At 30.6% G+C, this 21233-nt stretch overlaps 1 long non-coding RNA gene, 1 other non-coding gene and 1 pseudogene across 2 annotated transcripts; 2 read left to right on the top strand and 1 right to left on the bottom strand.

Moving 5' to 3' along the window:
• The first annotated feature begins 784 nt into the window (after nucleotides 1-784).
• LOC104649607 (uncharacterized) lies at nucleotides 785-6518 on the top strand. The gene is made up of 2 exons (XR_743483.4): nucleotides 785-944; nucleotides 6131-6518. It is a non-coding gene; the product is annotated as an uncharacterized lncRNA (long non-coding RNA).
• A 7523-nt stretch (nucleotides 6519-14041) lies between these two features.
• LOC112940211 (U4 spliceosomal RNA) lies at nucleotides 14042-14193 on the top strand. The gene has a single exon (XR_003244167.1). It is a non-coding gene; the product is annotated as a U4 spliceosomal RNA (small nuclear RNA).
• Nucleotides 14194-17342: 3149 nt separating this feature from the next.
• On the bottom strand, nucleotides 17343-20991 carry LOC112940083 (protein ENHANCED PSEUDOMONAS SUSCEPTIBILITY 1-like; annotated as a pseudogene).
• Between the last annotated feature and the right edge of the window lie 242 nt (nucleotides 20992-21233).

Here is a 21233-nt window from a genome sequence, read left to right as displayed (position 1 = left end):
TCGATTATCAGTTTAACGTTAAGATTTGACACTGAAAATTACTTAGAAACAAAATGACAAACCAAATAAATCATGCACATGAGTTCAAAACTTTTACATCGTAAAATAACCAAGTGTTTGAGACAACCAAAAATAAAAGTAGGAAACCAAACTCTAAGTCAAGGACTTTATATACAAAATGGTATAAACATAATTATTTAATTTGAGGAACTTTCACATATAGTCACTCAAAAATAGCTTAATTACTCTCCATAGTTATAGTTTTATGATTATCATTCGTAGCTACATGTTGTTGACACCCAATTTTAACCCTCCCCAACATAAATTAATTAACGAGCTTCTCAAATTTTAAACGATTCGAAATGATTAGATTTTATAAAGTTTTTAAAAATAAATAAATAATAATAAAATGGTTCTCAAGATTATTCCAAGTTAATCTTTTACGTTTTATAAAGTTTGGATAATATACGTGTTTTACGCAATTATGTATACTAGTGATATATTTCATGATTATTCAAAAATTCCCTCAAAGTTTTTACTTTAGATAAATAGCTTACTAGCTAGTTTAGTTATTACATCCCTTGGTTTAGCTATTTTATAATTAAGTCGATTATTTATTTGGTCAAAATTTAATTGATATGTGTTAATTCATCTCATTACTTATGATCCAAAGCTTGTAAAGCCTAAAGCCATTTTGGGCTTTTGTCTAGCAACCTTGCTAACCAATTTTTTCCACAGACCAACAGCACCGTTAAAAACCAGCCCCCACTCCCTTGTCCCCCTTATCCGATCAAAATGAAGTCACAAAAGAGGACCCAACGATACCCCTCAATCAGCAGCATTATACAACATTACAGCAGCCCCAACAACCCGACCCTGTAGGTTTTCGCCTTCACGCGCAAAATCAGATCGACCCAGAAAAACTCAAATCAGCGCCAAAGAAGGTAAACATCTTTTCGTCTCCCCCAGTTCTTTATTTGCTGTTCTGTTATATTTCTAGTTGAAATGGAATTGTGGTCCTTGTTTTTTGTCATTCTCAATTTGTTTGCTCGTGTGTGGTAGTCGAGTGATTGGGTTTGAGAAGGTGTTCTTAGTCATCTTCGTGATTTTGTATGAAGATTATGTTCTCTCTTGCTCTAGAGCATTGCTTCGACGTATATTTTCATTAATTATTGTTAAGCGCTTTAAAAATGTTAACCCATTTTAGTCGACATAATGAGTTCTTAATTTTTTTCGTTCTACCAATTTTGTCGCTCTCTTTGTTTGCTTAAGAACTGGTCGTATGAGTCCATGTATTAATTCTTAACAACATTCCCTTTGGCCTTTAGAAATCTTCAATTTCGTCGTGGCTTTTAATTCTATATATCCTTTGATTGAGTTGTGAGTTGAGAATGCTTGTGGGATTCAACTGGTTGCAGTATCTGCCTGTTCAAATCTTTTTGAGAAAATTGTAAAAAATCAATTTGGTTCGTTTGGTTTGCGAAGAAGTGTGTCTTGTACCTTTTATATACCATATTGTAAATGACTGACAGCACGCATGGTGAAGTCTTATGTTTGTTTCAAGCGTTTAGTCCTATCCATTTTTCAAATATTTTGTTGTTTTAGTGCTTGAAAGTGATGTGTTAAATCGTATAACATATTCAAGCTATTTGATTTTTAGACGAAAGCATGCATATTTTGTTATACTTACAATAACCTGTATTTATAAGGTTAATAAACAGAAACAGAAATAAGATGAAGCAGAAAAAATTTATAATACAAGAACTAATCCGAGTCCACAGAAAAATTACTGTGTGTCCTTAAGAAATTTAATCCCCTCACTGTACCCAATGTTATGGATTAATTTCTCCCAAGATAAAACGGATTAAACTTGTTAAAGAAATAGCGGTACCTCAAACTTTTTTAACTTCAACGAACTTTAGAACAGCAACAAGTCACACAGACTCAATCGATCGACACTTTGATTTTATTTGAGAGAAAAAATAAATGCAGTGAAAGAAAAATTTTCAGTTAAATTAACTTCCTTTTATAGCCATTTTCAGCAAGGAACATGTCTGTTCAGTGAAATCTGTTCAAACCCATTTTATCCAGAAAGTTGTGTCTTTTGGAAAAAATGACAATTTTTTGGAAAATTGTGTCTGTTAGGAAAATAACGATTTTTTGGAAAGTAACGACTTTTCGGAAAGAGTAACAACTTTTCGGAATGTTACCGTTACCTGCAAATTTATAAGAGATAATTTTAACAGGATTTATTTGATTTAAAAAACTGATTAAATAAATTTTGTCCAAAAAATTTATCAATCAATGACATCATTTGCCAAATCCAAATCCAAAGCCGAGCGAGCGACGACGACGACGGCGCGAGGGGGCATCTTCTTCTTAGCTCTTTAAGAAGTAATGCAAGTGTTTCCTTCTATAAGGACAATAATTTCCCTTTCTTTTGCCGATATTGGAGAAATGACTTTTCATTTTCCCTCCAAAGTAGTTCCCTCACTTTTCATATTCTCTCTTTTCTTTTCCCATTCACACTTGCTAAATCCCAACAATCTCCCACATGAATGGGGAAGGCTATTGTTAAAACATATGCATGAAAAAACTTGTGTGTCTTGTATGTAAAGGTTAATCGTATCTGGATAAGTAGGTTTCCCTTTAAACTTTCCATAGTGAACATATATCGGATATACTCGGTCAATCGGTAGATTTGATATCTTTGAACCGTCAAGCTTTGGTGTATACCTAGACAACATATGTCACACAATCAACCCTTGAACTGTTCTTAGTTCTCATTGTTTTGTTCATTTCAGCCATGAACACATCTTGGATAATAAGTGCTTAAAGAACTGGCCTTACCGGATTCTCCTTGAAGCGGCTTACATTTCACACTTACATAGATGATTTCTAAATGTGTTATCACATACACCATTTGATATTCCCTGTATCAAACTTAGAAACCATTAAAAAGTCCTTATGTCTTTATCCTGATTACTAAACATTGTCTCATCATGAATGAACCATAAAATAATAATAATTTTTTCTTTTCCTTTGACAATGTTGAACCGTCATCAACGACTTTGTTTTATCTCCTTGAACTTAGATCTTGGGATCTCCTGTCTTCTAGGTAGAGTTACCGCCACGATGACTTGTTCTCGTCCGTAGTCTCATTCTCGTAGATGATTTCTCAACTCCCTCTCTATTTAGGCCTTTTGTAAGTGGATCCGACACATTATCTTTTGACTTCACATAGTCAATTGTGATAATTCCACTAGAGAGTAGTTGTCTCACAGAGTTATGTCTTCGTCTTATGTGATGAGACTTGCCGTTATACATAATGCTTCCAGCCCTTCCTATTGCAGCTTGACTATCACAATGTATGCATATAGGGGCTATTGGTTTGGGCCAAAATGGAATATCTTCTAAGAAATTCCGGAGCCATTCATCTTCTTCACCTGCCTTGTCTAAAGCAATGAATTCAGACTCCATTGTAGAGCGAGCTATACATGTTTGTTTGAATGATTTCCAAGATATTTCTCCTCCACCAATAGTAAAAACGTATTCACTTGTGGATTTTGTTTCAGTTGACCCAGTAATCCAATTTGCATCACTATATCCTTCAAGAACGGCTTGATATTTGTTGTAATGTAAAACATAGTTTTGAGTGTCATCTAAGTATCCCAAAACTCTCTTCATTGCCAACCAATGATTATGATTAGGATTACTTGTGTATCGACTCAGTTTACTGATAGCGCAAGCTATATCTTGTCGTGTACAATTCATGACATACATTAAGCTTCCCAATACGCTAGCATAGTCCAATTGAGATTGCCTTTCACCTTTATTCTTTGCAAGATGAAGACTTACATCAATTGGAGTCTTTGCCCTTTTAAAATTCACAAAATTTGAATTTTTCAAGTATCTTTTGAATATAATGAGTTTGAGACAATGCTAGACCATTAGGAGTTTTAAGAATTTTAATTCCTAATATCACATCAGCAACTCCTAAATCTTTCATATCAAACTTACTAGCAAGCATAGACTTTGTAGCATTTATATTAGCAATGTCTTTGCTCATTATAAGCATATCATCTACATATAGGCATAAAATAACTTCCTGATTTGAAGTATCTTTAATGTAAACACATTTATCACAATCATTGATCTTAAATCCATTTGACAACATGGTTTGATCAAACTTTGCATGCCATTGTTTTGGTGCTTGTTTTAGCCCATAAAGTGACTTAATAAGTTTGCACACTTTCTTTCTTTACCAGGAACTACAAAACCCTCAGGCTATTCTATGTAAATTTCCTCTTCAAACTCTCCATTTAAGAAGGCTGTTTTCACATCCATTTGATGAATTTCAAGACCGTATACTGCAGCTAGTGCAATTAACATCCGAATTGATGTAATCCTAGTCACTGGCGAGTATGTGTCAAAATAATCAAGACCTTCTTTTTGTCTAAAATCTTTGACAACAAGTCTTGATTTATAAGGTTAATAAACAGAAACAGAAATAAGATGAAGCAGAAAAAATTTAAAATACAAGAACTAATCCGAGTCCACAGAAACTACTGTGTGTCCTTAAGAAATTTAATCCCCTCACTGTACCCAAGGTTATGGATTAATTTCTCCCAAGATAAAACGGATTAAACTTGTTAAAGAAATAGCGGTACCTCAAACTTTTTTAACTTCAACGAACTTTAGAACAACAACAACAAGTTATACAGACTCAGTCGATCGACACTTTGATTTTATTTGAGAGAAAAATAAATGCAGTGAAAGAAATATTTTCAGTGTTTTAAAAAAAATCAAAAATTGACTTCCTTTTATAGCCATTTTCAGCAAGGAACATGTCTGTTGAGTGAAATCTGTTCAGACCCATTATATCTAGAAAGTTGTGTATTTTGGAAAAAATAATAACTTTTCGGAAAATTGTGTTTGTTAGGAAAATAACGACTTTTTGGAAAGTAACGACTTTTCGGAAAGAGTAACAACTTTTCGGAATGTTACCGTTATCTGCAAATTTATAAGAGATAATTTTAACAGGATTTATTTGATTTAACAAAAACTGATTAAATAAATTTTTTCCAAAATATTTATCATTAAAGCCGAATCCGTAGCCGAGCGAGCGACGACGACGGTGCGAGGGGGCATATTCTTCTTAGCTCTTTAAGAAGTAATGGAAGTGTTTCCTTCTATAAGGACAACAATTTCTCTTTCTTTTGCCGATATGAGAGAAATGACTTTTCATTTGTACTTTGCAAATGACTTTTCATTTTCCCTCCAAAGTAGTTCCCTCACTTTTCATATTCTCTCTTTTCTTTTTCCATTCACACTTGTTAAATCCCAACATATTTGTAGTTTGAACCCATATAAGATTCGGATTCTTCTATTTTGCTTTCCTTTCCCGAGTTTCGGCTCTGTTTGAAGTTTAGCCATTAAGGTGGATTGGAGTGTACCTTTTTGGCGTCTATCTCTCGTTGTATGTCGTAATGATTCTCTAGATTGTAGGATATTTTCAAATAGTTTCGTTCTGCTTATATTGTATCCGCAAGCGTGTTAAGTGGAGCAAAGTATCTGTCATATGAATATAATAATAATTGCCTATAAAATGATTTGGCTACTACCGATAAAAAGCATTTCTTTCTTTAAAGATGAGAAATTGACAGTCTTAATTTCCTTTTGTTAATGCTAAATTTCGATTACGGTTGAGATGGCTTATTTAAAAATTGTGCAGCAAGTTCGCTCTTAATAATTTGGGTACCGTTTGGTTAATGTATGTGTTCCCGGGAATATAGCAGGCTCACACCTTTTGATTTAACAGTCTACATTCAAAAGACCCTTTTGTTTGTTAGTTCAAGTTGGTGTAAGGCTGAATTCTATCTCATATTCTATATGTTAATCTTGATAAGATTTTAAATCATTTATTATCACTTGAAACGTGAGCAGTAAATAGACTAATCTGCTAAATCTTTGTGCGAAGAAAATTAGTTTCATGCTTAATTTATATTGTATACAATTATTTTATTATGTTTAGGACTATGAGCTTGTATTAATTTTGTTTTCCTTTTCTTTTATATGAATCACTCCCCTCCGAGTCTTGATGGACTTCTCCTTTCCTTTGTATTTCGAGGGAGCCACAAAGGCTCAAGTTCTTTCCATTGGAGCACAATTTCATAAAATCGACGTACAACTCCCAAAGTGAAAGAAATCGAAGTGGCAAAGTTAAAGAAGTCGAGACCAAAAATCCTACTTTTTATTTTTAGAATATTGTATTTTGTTATTTTTTGGGCCTAAGCCTTTCGTATTGTTAATAATTTGCTAGTTTAGGACAAGTACGATTGAAATGAGGCCTAAGGCCTAAAAATAAAAAAATGGGTCCTAATACCGGTACAGGCGGACAGATTTCGACCAGGCACGTACCGAAGGAGCAAAGGAGGAGGTAGCAATAGCATTAGCAGGAGCAACAGGAAGTGAGCGAAAGAGAGCTTGTTCTCGAATCAGAGTCGAATTTGGACCCAGCTCTCTCTCTCACTCTCTTTCTCTCTCTCTCTCTTACTTATTTGTTATTAATTGCCGTTGGTTTTAGGGTTAAAAAAAGTTCACAATCCCCCGCAAGCCACCACTATTATTCTAACGGTTGAAAATCGATCGACTTTAAAAGACTTATAAAAAATGACTTAAATAAATTTTGCGAGTTAAAATATAGAAGATAGGCTAATGTTTCACTTTTTAATAAAATTCTAAATAGATTTTCAATTCAAAACAAACTTAAGTTAAATCATTTTAGCCAAAAAGTTAGTTGTCGAAAAATTTCGAGTTACCAAATATTTTAGGTGCCGTAAAAACCTTTCTAAAATATAAATAGGACTCCCCGAACCCCTTCAAAGTTTTCAAAAGGATTTTTCTGTTTAAGTCTTTTGAAAATATAATTTTCTTGATTTTTCTTAAGAATTAAGTAGCGACTCTAAAAAAGTCAAAAACATACAAAAACATATAAATATTTTCAGAAAACTATCTCGAAACACATGTTATAGAGAGGAGAGGGGCAAGTGAGACTGGGAGAGAGAGAGAGGAGCGAGACTGGGGGAGAGAGAGGAGAGAGGCGAGAGAGAGGACGAAGAGTGGGAGATAGGTGAATTGTATATCGGTTAGATAATTATATATTATACATATGTATTTGTATGTATGACAGAGAGATTGGGAGGGGAGGAGAAAGACGAGCGAGATTGGGAGAGGGGGACAGAGGCAAGCGAGACTGGGAGAGAGGCGGGCGAGAGAGGGTAGAGAGTGGGAGAGAGGTAAATTGTAATGTATATCAGTTAGATAATTGTATATTATACATATGCATTTGTACATATAGAAAGAGAGATTGGGAGATGGAGAAGAAATGCGAGCGAAATTGTGAGAGGGGGGAGAGAGGCGAGCGAGAGAGGTCAAAGAGAGGGAGAGAAACAAATTGTATATTATATCGATTAGATAATTATATATTTTACATATGTATTTGTATATTCTAGCGAATTATACATATACAAACGTGACTAATTATACAAACTCGAAGTCAGCTCACATAATTAATGTTTAATGTTAGTCGCAAATGGTAACTATATCAAACTATAGTTATGATGAGTATTAAGTAGTATAAATTTGCTCAACCGCATAATTTTCCCTATAATTTACTATTCATTAACCCGTTAATAAAAAACTTTAAACCGTTAAGAACTGATAATCCGATAACAAAAAAATCAAAACCGCTAAATCAATAACTCAATACTAATAAGTTAATAACTTTTTTTCAATTTGAATTATCGATTTTCGATTCAATTTTTAAACGCCTTTAATCCAAGAGTAAACAGATTGTAATTTTAATGTATTGACCCTATAAAGTAAGTCGTCTGTTTAAAGAAATTGCAGTATTTTTGAATCTTTAATTAATCTCCTTTTTCATGCTTTTGATGTATACAAATAACCTACGTATAACATGCATAATACTTTCTCCGTTTAAAAAAGGATGATCTTCTTTCCTTTTTAATATATTTCAAAAAGAATGACCTCTTTCTTTTTCTGGTAACATCTAATTCAGTTTTTCACATGACATGTTTAAGGCCTGTACATTTGAGCTAACTTTAATTTAGGATCACAAGATTGAAAAATCTATTTTATATTCTTAAAATCCGTGCCAAGTCATCAGGTCATTCTTTGTGAAACGAAAAAAATAAATTTATTTGCTTTGAAAATTAAAATGACTTGTTTTTTACTGTATAATATTAAACATATATGTCATAGATGTTATGTAAAAATAAAGCGATAAATAAAAAAGTAATTCCAGAAATTTGATGTATTCAATCATCCAACTTATTATAGATGTATAATTTTATACTAATTGGTGCAGGTCATGGGGAATAGTGGTTCTCACTGTGATTTTTGCATTGGGGCTTTATACGATGCTGCTCTTAGTTCATCTTCACTAATCGATCGATAAAATTCGTTACAACAGATATCTTTGATAATCTACTTATATATAATAGAAAAAGTGAAAGTACGACATATTAGCGAAATAATTTTACACTAAAAGAAGACAAAATATTGAAACTGCAGGGAAAGAAAAATATTTTACATTTTAAAAAATAGAGAAAAATATTAAAATTAAATAAAAAGAAAAAAAAAGGTACAGATTAAGTTACTGAGAGAAGTGGGCAGTAGTGGATTCCTAAAATATAGGTCACTGACTAAGAATTTTCTTCTTTCTTATAAAAACTCCATAATTAAAACTATTGTAAATAATAAACCAAAATTTAAGAAAATGAAAATTACAAACTCAAAAATAATTTAAAGCTAATTATAATTTTATAAACTAGTTATAATTTGCAAATTAATTTAATACTAATTAATGTACTGAATTATTACATTTAAAATTTTAAAAATATGGATTTCTAAAAACAAGAATTTCTTATTCTCTATGTTACGGGGTTTAGGTCTTGTCCCATACGGCATAAAAAGTCTCACCACACACCCCGCTTTAATAGACATAAAGGTTTATTGCATTCTATTTTTTTTTATTTCTACTTGTAAAATAATATTAGATAATAGATATATACGATATTGTTGTTATTAGTGTATACATTTAAATTATATTCAACTCAACTGAAAATTGGATTGAAGTAAAATAAAAACAATCAACTTCGAATTTCTAGCTCCAAACATGAAATTCAAGCATGAAATTGAAGAAATATGATGTTCTTGGTTTAGGAATTTCTACTTTGATTAATAAATTCACTCTACTCTCAATTATTCCAAAATATGTAATATAATTTATCAATAAATCCATTTGGAAATCAATTTAATTGGTCATGATGTGTAATGACACGATATACTTATTCCTTTTGTCTCCAATAATAATTATTTATATGTTTCATAGTGACTATTAACGGGACCTCAGTTAATTAGTGGTAGAAATTGATATAATCAAGAATTTTTTTTAATTACTAAAAGTTTTGTTCTATTCTTAGAAAAAATCTTTTACAGAATAATATTCAAGCTTAGACACAACTTTACTTGAAATGGAATGCACTTCTCTTTGTAAAGAACTTTAATTTGTTAGCTTCTCTTATTAGTAAATAAATAAATAAAAAAGACTTTGCATATTGAATTGGTGCGTATGCTGGAAAAATGGCTACGGAGAAGTGGAAAACACATAATATATTTCACTGCTTAATGTTGAAGTTAATACCTCAGATGGTCACTCAATTTTCAATTTTTATTTTTTAATTAAAAATTATTGATATTAATTATTTATATAACAAATCAAAAATTTTAAAAAATAAATTAAAAGATCCATCCACCTAACCCGACCCATTAAAAAATATGATATGATCCATTTTATTTTGTCTTTAATTCTAAATTAATCCCTCTCTTTAAACCTTGAATTAGGATTAAAGACAAAATAAAATGGATCATATCATATTTTTTAATGGGTCGGGTTAGGTGGATGGATCTTTTAATTTATTTTTTAAAATTTTTGATTTGTTATATAAATAATTAATATCAATAAATTTTAATTAAAAAAACAATTTAATAGATTGAGTGATTTTTTGAGGAAAGAGTGAATGATTAAGTGATTTTTGAATTAAAATTCAAAGTTGAGTGACTTTCTAAGAAAGAAGTGCATAGTTGAGTAACTTTTGAATAAAAATTGAAAATTGAATGACTTTTTGAGATAAGAGTGTATAGTTGAGTGACCATCTGAAGTATTAACTCCTTAATGTTGGGCTAAAACGATCTAAATATATTCTAAGATGTGATACTATTCATTTTAGATTATATTTATGCTTTTTTTTTAAAGTCTTCACTCAATAATTTTCACACGATCTTTAAAAGTTATGAAACAATTTACGTATAATCGGTATATCACTCACAAAGAATCATGGCTTACTTCACATAGTGTCGTTAGCACCTACGTAAGGCAACTAATGAATTAAGCATATCATATAGGAGGGGTCGTGGATTCTTTTAATTTCCCTTTTTGAATAATATTATCCTTTTATTAATACTTTCTAGTGGGTTTTTATTCTTGCGTGCGTGCATACGAATATTATACTACTTTGCTTGACATGTTGAAGAATTATCATTAAACAAAGAATTATTAATGTCTCATCATTATCTATTTAATAACTCCATCCGTTTACTATTATTTGTCATAATTTTTATTTTTAGAGTCAAGTTATAAATATTTTGACTAAAATTTGAAAATGTATTTTTTCATCATATTGATATGCAAAAAAATTGTAATTTATAGTACTTTTTTTGAATATCTAATTTGTTTAAAATATCGAATTAATATAATCTAATTTAGCTTTGAAAATTAGTCAAATTGACTTCTGAAAAATGCAGTATGACAAAAAAAAAATGGACGGAGGGAGTAGTAGTAGTATTTAGTTATGTACTTAATTAATATCCCTATGTCCCTAATTATTTATCTACTTTTGAATTGACGCATCTATTAAGAAAATTAGTGTTGACATAGTGAGTTTACTATTTTACTCCTATTAATTATGAAGTAGATGAATTAAAAATTTAAGAATTTCAAAAAGTTTAAATTTTTCAATGTAATTAATTGAGAGTATAATAGATTTAAAAAATTCCTTTCTTAATTTGTCAAAAAAAAATTAGTCAAAAAATAAATAATTAAAAACAACTACAAAAAATATGAATAAGTATTTAGGACGGAGAGGGAATAGATATTCATGCTCTTGGGGTCTGCATTTGCTAGTCTCTTCAAGACACAATGTCTTTAACTAGGGTTGATTTTGATTATTATTAATTGATTAATTAATAATTGTTATTTATTCAAAAAGTATAATTAAATTTGTATGTGTTATTTAACTAATCACTTCAAAAAGATATACTTAAATTTTTGTATGCGGTTTAGAGAAGGTGTGAATTGAGTTTATCAAAGGTATAAAATATGTAAGCAAATAAATAAAATTATAAATAAGAGATAAGCTAAGAAAAATTGAATGAATTATATAAAATCAAGTAAAAACAGCTTGATTTGACCTGATCCCAACCGATATCCTCCATAAAAATATCTCCAAACAAACTTAGCAAAAGCTCAAAGATGAGGAATAAGTAAAAATATTTGGTCCAATCCATAATTCTACGAAAAATATATAAATAATTTATCTAGATGTTTCACTTAAAGAGAAAAATGACATAAATAGTCCCTTCACTAAAAAATGAATAGAAAAATTTTCAAATCTACGATTTTATAAATTTCAATTTCTGAAAATTTTGACAAATCTCGTTCAATAGTTTGAGAACAAACTTTGAATTTAATGGATAATAAATTTTTCTTTCTTTTTATAATCAAGTTTAGCATATTCAAGCCTTTAGTAGCAATAATATGCTTCATTTTATCCTCTGTTGAATAAAATTATGACTTATATTTTTTTTCCTCGTAATTTTTTTTAAATCATTGAGGTTAAGGTTCTTCGCATAAGGTTAATTTTTTTAAATTTGAAGATAAAATGTGTTTAGTGTATAGCTAATAGAGCATTTTAGATCTACTCCTATAATTAAAAAACTACTTATGTAATTTTCTCTTTCACTTAGAGGAAAATCTTTACACGATATCGATCCTTGAGATTTTCACCAATCGCAAAATATTTTAACTATTGCCTTCTATAGGAGTTTGAGTCGTATCTCAACCTTATATTACGACTGGTCATTCTCTTGAATCTCCTATTGACCATCATCTCATTAAGTTATTGCCTAACCAACTAACTAATAGATGTGACTTCAGCTTCTTGGCCTACGGGACATTAATAATTATTTTCAGTTAAAGATATTTAAGATTTGAATAAAAATTAATTTAAATCGAAGCTTAACCAAATTAATTGAATAATTAATTTTAATTTGATTAAATTTTTTATTTGATTTTGATTTTGCTAAAAATTAAATAAACAACGGAATCAACCGACAGACTACATACGTAATATATTACTTTTTATAAGCCAATTATTTGACGTGAAACTCACATCAAAGTTCTTTATATCCTTGGAGTTGAGCTCATTTGAAGTTTAGACTTTGTGTAAGCTCATTTAAATTTGCAGAGCCTTAGACTCCACGTTCCAATTCATAAGTTGCACCCTCTTTCATTATATTATTATTTCACCAAGCAAAGGTTTAATGAGAACCACAAATATTAATTATGTCATCGTCGTTTTTAAGGTTGTCAAATAAATATGTTGGGTTAAAATTTTATATATTAAAATGAGTTGAAACAGAAATGGGATTGGATCGTAACCCGCCAAAGTTTACCTTGAGATCAAATGAGTAGGGCTAAAAATTGAGTTGAGTCATGACCTATCCAATTTGACCCGCTTAATCTCAATAATTTTAACATATTGATATCAACTTTTATAACTATAATTTGAATTTCAACTCAAGAAAATCAAAAAATATATTATAAATTGATAGATAAATCTTAAAAGATATAACATAGATGGTAATGCATACCTTCATAAGATTATACATTACACCAATGCAAACAAAAAATCTTAAAATGATTAAATTAAAGATTAAATTGTGCTCAATTGAAGTATCTATAAAAATAGGTTAAGACTTGAATATGTTGAGTTTGAATTCAATTCAAATTATCCTGAGTTAAACTATAAAATTTTTGAATGAATAACCTTAAAATTCTTAACAAAGTACCTACATTTTGGATTCATTTTTAACACTCCTAATCATCCTCATCAAGGAAACTTAGTGACAACTCTATAACATGTTTTAAGAAAATTCACATGCTCCAAGAACCAAATGCACCAAAACTACAAAACTTATTGTGAACAATTAAATAAAATTACGATAGTAAAAATCTTGTCATTCCGACAAAACATACGAACACTAGAGAGACTGACAAGTTTATCATCCTCCTCCTCCATCATCTCCTTCTCCCAATTGTTTCTTTTAACCAATAAAAAGTCGACGCCAATACATATATTATATATATATATATATATGACGGTGAAAATTTATTCGTATCGAGTATTTATATCAAATCGTTACATAGATATAGCATGGCCGAGAATATAGTACTCCCTCTATCTCAATTTATGTGACACACTTTTCGAACTACGAAATTCAAACAATTCTATCTTTTACTATAAATTTTGCATACATCTTTTATATATTTTGAATTGTCATTTTTTGTGACTTATAGTACTTTTTTACGTAGTTGATAAATATAAAAATTTCATTTAAAATAAATTAGTTAAATCATTGGTCACACTTAAATTGTTTGACTCTAAAAAAAACGAAAAGTGTCACATAAATTGGGACAATGAAAATACTATGTTTGCTTCATTAAATCTTTTAACCATGCTAAGTTGTATTGATTTGATATAAGCACGTGTATAACATATATATGATATGCATGTTGTCATGGTACTATGTTACTAATTTTTGTCCCAAATCGGCATTGCATAAGAAAGTGGAAAGAAGTAAAGAGTATATAATCCAAGGCCTATAGCCAAACAAAAGCATCTTTGCGCTTGGGGCAATGACGCAGCTAGTGAGGTTCTAACCGAGGCGCGTCTATTGCTGGTTGAAAACTATTTCCAAACCCCCTCTATGGCCTTGGTTCTGCCTTGGCCGTCGAGAATTTTTGGAAGGGCTCCCTTTTAGGGTAAAGCCCTACAATTCTTAGTTCAATATTTGCTTAGCTAGCACATTTATGTTGAAAGATTTAAAACTTTAAAAGTGTTTTAATGCTAGGAGGGGAAAATGTGTGAGTTTTATACAAAAGTTAGCACATTTATGTTGAAAGATTTAAAACTTTAAAAGTGTTTTAATGCTAGGAGGGGAAAATGTGTGAGTTTTATACAAAAGTGTCCAAATATAATTGATTTTAACATGCGCCAAATGATCCTAAAAAGGATCTATTTTATAACTAACGTAAACAATACAAATATGGAGGAACAAGCTAGTTATGTAAATATTTTTATTATATTTTTTAATTTTTTTGTTATAGTATGGAATAATTGCATTTTGTCTCACTATTTAATAGTTTAATAGATTTCAAGTGAAGATAAAATCACACTAGATATACATTACATACATGTATCTAGGACGCTAAGATATGCCAGCGAGATATGATAATGACGAGTGAGATGGAAACTAGATATTTGTTACATACATGTTATCGGGGCAAAAAATACTATAATATTGATGTTGGACTATAATTACAATGTAGGAAATAACTTATTACAAATACTATGTCATGGCAAGCCACTGTTTTGAAAGCGATTTCGACTTAACTTTGGTGCAAATTGTTGTAGTCGGTCGTTCCCCAAGATTTTAACAGTTACTTTCAAACACGTGCGCTTGTGGTTGAAAGTTTGAAACTTGCTCAAAAAATATTATAAGAATAAGAAGAAAGAAGGAAAATATTTTCTTTTCTTTTTGGTGGCGTTGTCGTGTCTTTGTGATTTTCAAGAGGATTTTCAAAGAGAAGAAGTGATTTCTTAGGAATGTATGTGAATGTTAATGACATTAAAGGTCATTACATCACATTTAACGAAATCTAATTTGGAACGGATATGTAATTTATCTCCGTTGTAATGTGATATTTAATTTTCATTTGCATTACTCTTAATTAATAAAGGTACAATTAATATCACACATTGTATCTGGTGTTATTCAAATGTCTCTGGGATACTAAATGCTAGCGAGATATGAGAGTGACGATTGAGATGGGAAGAAGGTGAGGGAGGCGAGCAAAATTTGTATATGTATCTAGATATATGTAAATCCACTTAAATACAACGTATCTAAACCAAATTTTACATAATTTTAACACCACATATCACGAGATACATGTATTTGGACGCACTCAAATTTAATAAAATTTATTATATTGTAAACTAAAAGATTTCTATAAGTTATCCTATAAATATGGGCTCTAAAAACATACATACTTCTGCACATTGTTTTTCTGCTACATACGAGTGATCTAACCTGAAATATCCATAACAAGATTTCTTTTTTAAAGATGCAGATCGAAGCTCTACGACAGAGCATATCCATTATTCCCATTATAGAGCCAATCACACTACGCTCTCTCTTTACGGCCGGTATGTAGAATCGTCGGAGCGAGCAGAGCAACGGAGCAAAGTGGGCTGTTTGAACTTTGACTCTTATCTGTAAGTAAGGAGCTGAAATTCACTTTAACGAAGGATAAGTCTAGAGCTATTACTATGGACTGGTATAACTTAGTCCAGTCTTGGAATTTGATGGGATAACTTGGGCCGGCCCACCATTTTGATGGGCTTTAATTGATCAACTCTATGTGGGTTGTGGGTAGTAAATTTTATTTAAATAAAGCTGAAACATAAATATATATAATGTTTGTTATTTACTTGTTTTTGTTCAACATAACTTTGTGTTTAAATTTTAGAACTTCGCTCTATAGGCTTTGTAACATATATAATGGACTAAAAACTCATTTTATTTGAGCAACTTTTACATATAACAAACATAAATATCATGTTTGTATGTTATAGTTATAGTTTACATATTACGCTCCTTAGCAAGTTTTATATTTGCTAGGAGCTTTTGATTTGTATAATTTGTGACATTCAATTTTATACAAATTGTTCAGACTTGTATAAATTTATACATTGTAATTTGTATAATAAGATCTGTATTTTTTATAATTATAAGTGTATAGGACGGAAATATATGTCTTTGTATTTGTATATACACTTTTCTCTCGCTTTATACAAACACAAACACATTTTATACCAAAAATTGTAAAACGACTAATTGTATATCAAAAAAGGCTAATTGTATACCGAATCAGATGACAAAAAAATAGAATGCTTGATGTGAATTACGAATAAAATAAATTATATATATATATATATATTTAATTTGAATTAATAGTTTGTCATTTCATACAATTTGGTCTTTTATTTTCATCAAAAATTAGATACTTGAATTTGAATGGGTCAAAGAAATGAATAATTAATGATTCACACTATTTGTTTTTCAACATCAAAATATACATAATCTATTTATATATATACATGATAAATAAGCAATTCAAGTAAAATTTAAATAAATATTTTTTAAAATAATAAAATAGAATCATAATTTCATTTTCAAAAAATAAATCACTTATACTTGCTAATAGTGGTGGAGATAGTTCGTAGTGGTGATGATAATGATATAGTTGTTGGTCGCTAATGATGGTAGTGATAGTTATGACGATAAAGGTGGTTGGTGTTGTGTGACTATTATAATAGGGGTGATTGGTAGTGGTATTGATGGTTTTAATGATGAAGTTAGTTGATGTTAGTAGATGACGGTGTTGATGGTGGTGGTTGGTGATGTGTTTGTGGTAGTTTGTGATTGTTCTAGTTATGATGATGGAGGTGGTAGGTAGAGATTGATCATAATAATAGAAGTGAGTGATATTGTAGTGGTAGAGGTGGCGATGGTGATCATTGAATGTATGAATTGGTGTTGGTGGTGCTAGGTATGATAATGGAGTTTGTTGGTAGTAGGAATTGACTATAATGGTGATAGTGGTGGAGGAGGTGGCGAAGACTCCAAAGACAGTAGTGATGATGGTATTAGCAATGATATAATCATAACGATGGAGGAATACCTAGTAGTTATTGGGGTTTTGTCCTAATTTTCTTTCCTTATTTGAAGTTTATTTATTTTTTCTTAAAGAAAAGTCAAAGTATTACTATAAATGTTTGAACTCTTTTTGAAAGAAAAATATAATTTTCTTCCATATTTAGTTTATTCTTTACTTAGAAGAAAAGTTTAGAAATCTATTTTGAAGATTTCAATATCTCCCTAGCTGTGGTTATGACGTCCACAAAATGCACGACATTTCCAAAACAGGCTTGAGGTAAATATGGTTGAAGCGTTGGCCTCGCATCTATAAGTAATTTGAAACTAAAAGTTTCGTCAGCGTTGTTACCACAACGGATAACAGATTGCCTGAATTGAGCCAAAAGAGCTTGTAATGAAGAGATACAAATTATATTTTGGTCTTCATAATTTCCATATTCAGAGTTAGATTTGGCTTTGTGCTGAGCTATGTTCTCCTTGCTAAAATGGAAAACTCTTTCTTTTGACTGTTAGGGGTTAAAATGTGTTAATGAAAAATCAAGAGTTGCGGCTTTTATGAAGAATTGTGAATTTGATGAAAAGTTGTGACTTTGATAAAAAGTTGCGATTTTTATGAAAGTTGTGACGAAAAGTTGCGATATTTATGAAAAGTGATGACATTTCCGAAAGATTGTGACTTTTTCAAAGGTCTGTGACATTTCTGGTAAGGCACAATAAAAAATTTTGCACTACCCTTTGTTTTCTATAAATTGAGGATTTTCCCCTCATTTTAAGAATATAATTTCTGGACTTCTTCTACTGCTACTAAATCTAGTATTTTACTATCGTTGATTGGCTCGCTAACACCAGATTTGGGTATAAATACACTGATAATTGAGATCATTCTATCATGGGAGACATATTCCAAATCAAACCTCGAATACTATAGGAAATAATATCGTGAAGAAGGCACTGTGCATTCAGTGGGCTTGATTTTCTTATTTACACAAATTCTGAAATACAAGATGAACAACAGGTACATCATATTCATCATCATGTACATCATCTTCCTGTACATGAATTTGAGTAGCAACAAATTCAGGCAATCAACGATCCACAATCGACGATTTATTAACAATAAGCTTAATTCGTTGTTGCGTGCTATTTCAGACCAAGAATTGAAGAAGTACCAAAATGAAGTCCCATCCGCTACTCAATGATTTATAGTGCAACCAATGAAGAATCCGCACTAGCTCAGTGACTTGAACGGTCAAGAATGGTTTCGAAACACCTGGTGATGAACTTTACAATAACCATTGACGATAAACTCTTGTTTCTATAATCTTAAAAATTTGAAATTTTTATTTGAGAACATGATATTGTATAATTTTCTATTTTTTCTATTTCTTTTCTTGTCGTGTTTTTGAATAAAAATAGTGAAATATGGGAAAACTAATTGAAAAATAATTATTTAAATGATTTTTAAAAAAAAACGAGAGGAGGAAGAGAGATTGACACAGAATGAGACGAACGAAGAAGTAGAAAGATAAAAAAGAAGAGGAGGAAGAGAAAAGGGCAGAGAAAGAGACGAAGGACGATCAACTGTACAATTTATATTTAGTTAAGAAAATTATACTGACAGAAATGGTAAATAGTTTTTTTAATATGGTACATTTATGTGATTTACCTACTATTTAATACCATATTTTAAACATATATATTTGTCCACGTGGACATAAAAAATAATGCAAAATTATAAATAGTAATTTGTCCACATGGACACATATATACTTTTAAAATACACTATTAAATAGTTCAGGGGATAAAAAGTACATTATTAAATAGTTCAGAAAAATAATAGGTCCTCATAAAAGCTTAGTATTGAAGCAACAAATTCTACCAAAGTTGAGATATTTTTGAGACCTTTATCCCTAACAATAATAATAATAAAGTAATTAGCTTAAACGATGTCATGAATTTTAGTAACAGCTGCCATGAATTTAGTATCTTGTCCCATGGCACGCAAAGTTTGAGGTTGAATGTCCATACTTCCTTCTTCTGCACCACAAAATATTGTTATTATCCCTTCATGTTTGTTTCCAGCACCACTTCTCACTGCAACAGGTCTCCCCCATCCAAAATCATTGTTGTATACATTGAACCGGGGCGAGCTGCTAGCTATCAAGCTATTAGCAAACACTCCACTCTTTTTCAACATCTTCGATTTCTTCACCCAACTTTGGTAAAAATTCATAACCTCTTCATGAGTTTGCGTGGATATCACCTTATTCATTTGCAAAGCAACCCAACCTGAATTCAAATTTAGTATTTTCATTTCAAGTTACTATCTCAGACGGTCACTCAAATCTGACGTACCTAATCATGTTCCAATATCTCCTTAGCGGTGGTTGTGACGTTGACAAGATGCAAGGCATTTCCAAAATATCCTTGAGGTAAATGCAGCTCCTATAAGTAATTTCAGCAGCATTGGTACTGAAACGACAACGTATAACAGATTGCCAGAGATGAGCCAAAAGAGCTTGTAATGAAGAGATACAAACTATATTATTTCCATATTCAGAATTAGCTTTGGCTTTAAGCTGAGCAATGTTCTCCTTGCTAAATAGTTGACAATCTTTGGCACGTAAGTTTGTTCAAGGATATCAGCTACATTCAAGTCAAGTGCAATGGCATGTGCGAATTCAGCTCCTTCATTCTTGCAATCAACAAAGAAAGATAAGGTGTCATCATCAATGTTTTTACGAGCAACAAGTCGACCCGCGAGGAGAGGAAAACAGTTTAGAGTTTTAGAGAGTGAAATTTTTAGATGATTGACAATAATTTCTGATGATGATTTTGCTAACTCTTTAGGATTTGGTTTACGAAAAAGCAATCCTTTTTGGTTAGGATCCAATGTGAGGACTTGAGGATCCCATGGAGTTAACTCGATTTTTTTTTTCTATGGATTTTTGGGACTTAATTACACACGTTGATACTACTTCAAGTTTTGTCATCTCTAATATTGGGAATTTACTTATACTTATTATGGCTCTCATGTCTATATATAGAAATATACCTCCTGTAAATTAATAAACTAATGCTACTATTTAATTTATTATTATTTTCATTTTCTATAAAGTTAAAATGCACGTTCTATAATAATATTGGTCCTTCAATAAATGAAACATGAAAAGAAAGTTACTACTTTTTTTTTTTTTTAATGTTCTCAAATGATAGTCCTCTATATTTTATCTATCGATATGTTGAGGCCTCTTGGTGGTACTAAATTTCATGACATTATTTTCTCAAAAAGTAGTCCACCTTGTTTTGATGATCAAATAGGAGAAATGACAAATATCCACTCGAAAAAATTCTTCAACAAGGAAAATATGTACATACTGTGTGCTAATATTGTTTCTTTTTTTTTTATATAACATTTAGTTTGAACTAAAAAAAACTATGTAGACAATCACATGTCTAGAGAATAACGGGAACAAAAGGCACACTGAACCTCCAAAGCGGGCTGGACTGAACAATTTTTAGAAAAAGTCAATTAAAAAGACTTGCTTTTGATGTCCCGATGTGTCGATCAGCAGCGGAATGCTACTAACAAACTGGTAAGGGATAAATTCCGATCACTCTTTTTGATGCTATGTTTTCATTACAAAAGATGTACTCTAGTATTAGACGCATATATATAATATTCTTCTTTATCAAAAGTGCGATAGATATGAACAAAATATGGGCAAAAAGCTACTATAAAATGGATCCACCAATTAGTTGCTACGAAAAAACTTCATCAATTTTAATTTTTATCCTTTTAAAGCTTTGTAAGTAACAAAAAACGTATGGACCTACCTCTTTCATGGTCACTCTCCTAATTTTTACCCCCTAACCCCTCTTTTTTCACTTTCTTTTCTATCAATCTTTCCTATTTTTCATTTTCCTAAGTTTTTGTTTAATTGACTAATCATTTTTTCCAATTGCGAATGTTATTTATCCAATTGTGTACCTTTTATCATTTACATATTTATTTATTTTATTTGATAATTGACATATATTTTATAAATATTTTTTATTATATCAAAAATGTGAGAAGGAAAAATAAA

This window comes from Solanum lycopersicum, chromosome 10 (assembly GCF_036512215.1).
Source record: "Solanum lycopersicum chromosome 10, SLM_r2.1".
In the NCBI taxonomy this organism is placed as follows: Eukaryota; Viridiplantae; Streptophyta; class Magnoliopsida; order Solanales; family Solanaceae; genus Solanum; species Solanum lycopersicum.
This window is presented reverse-complemented; position numbering and strand designations above follow the sequence as displayed.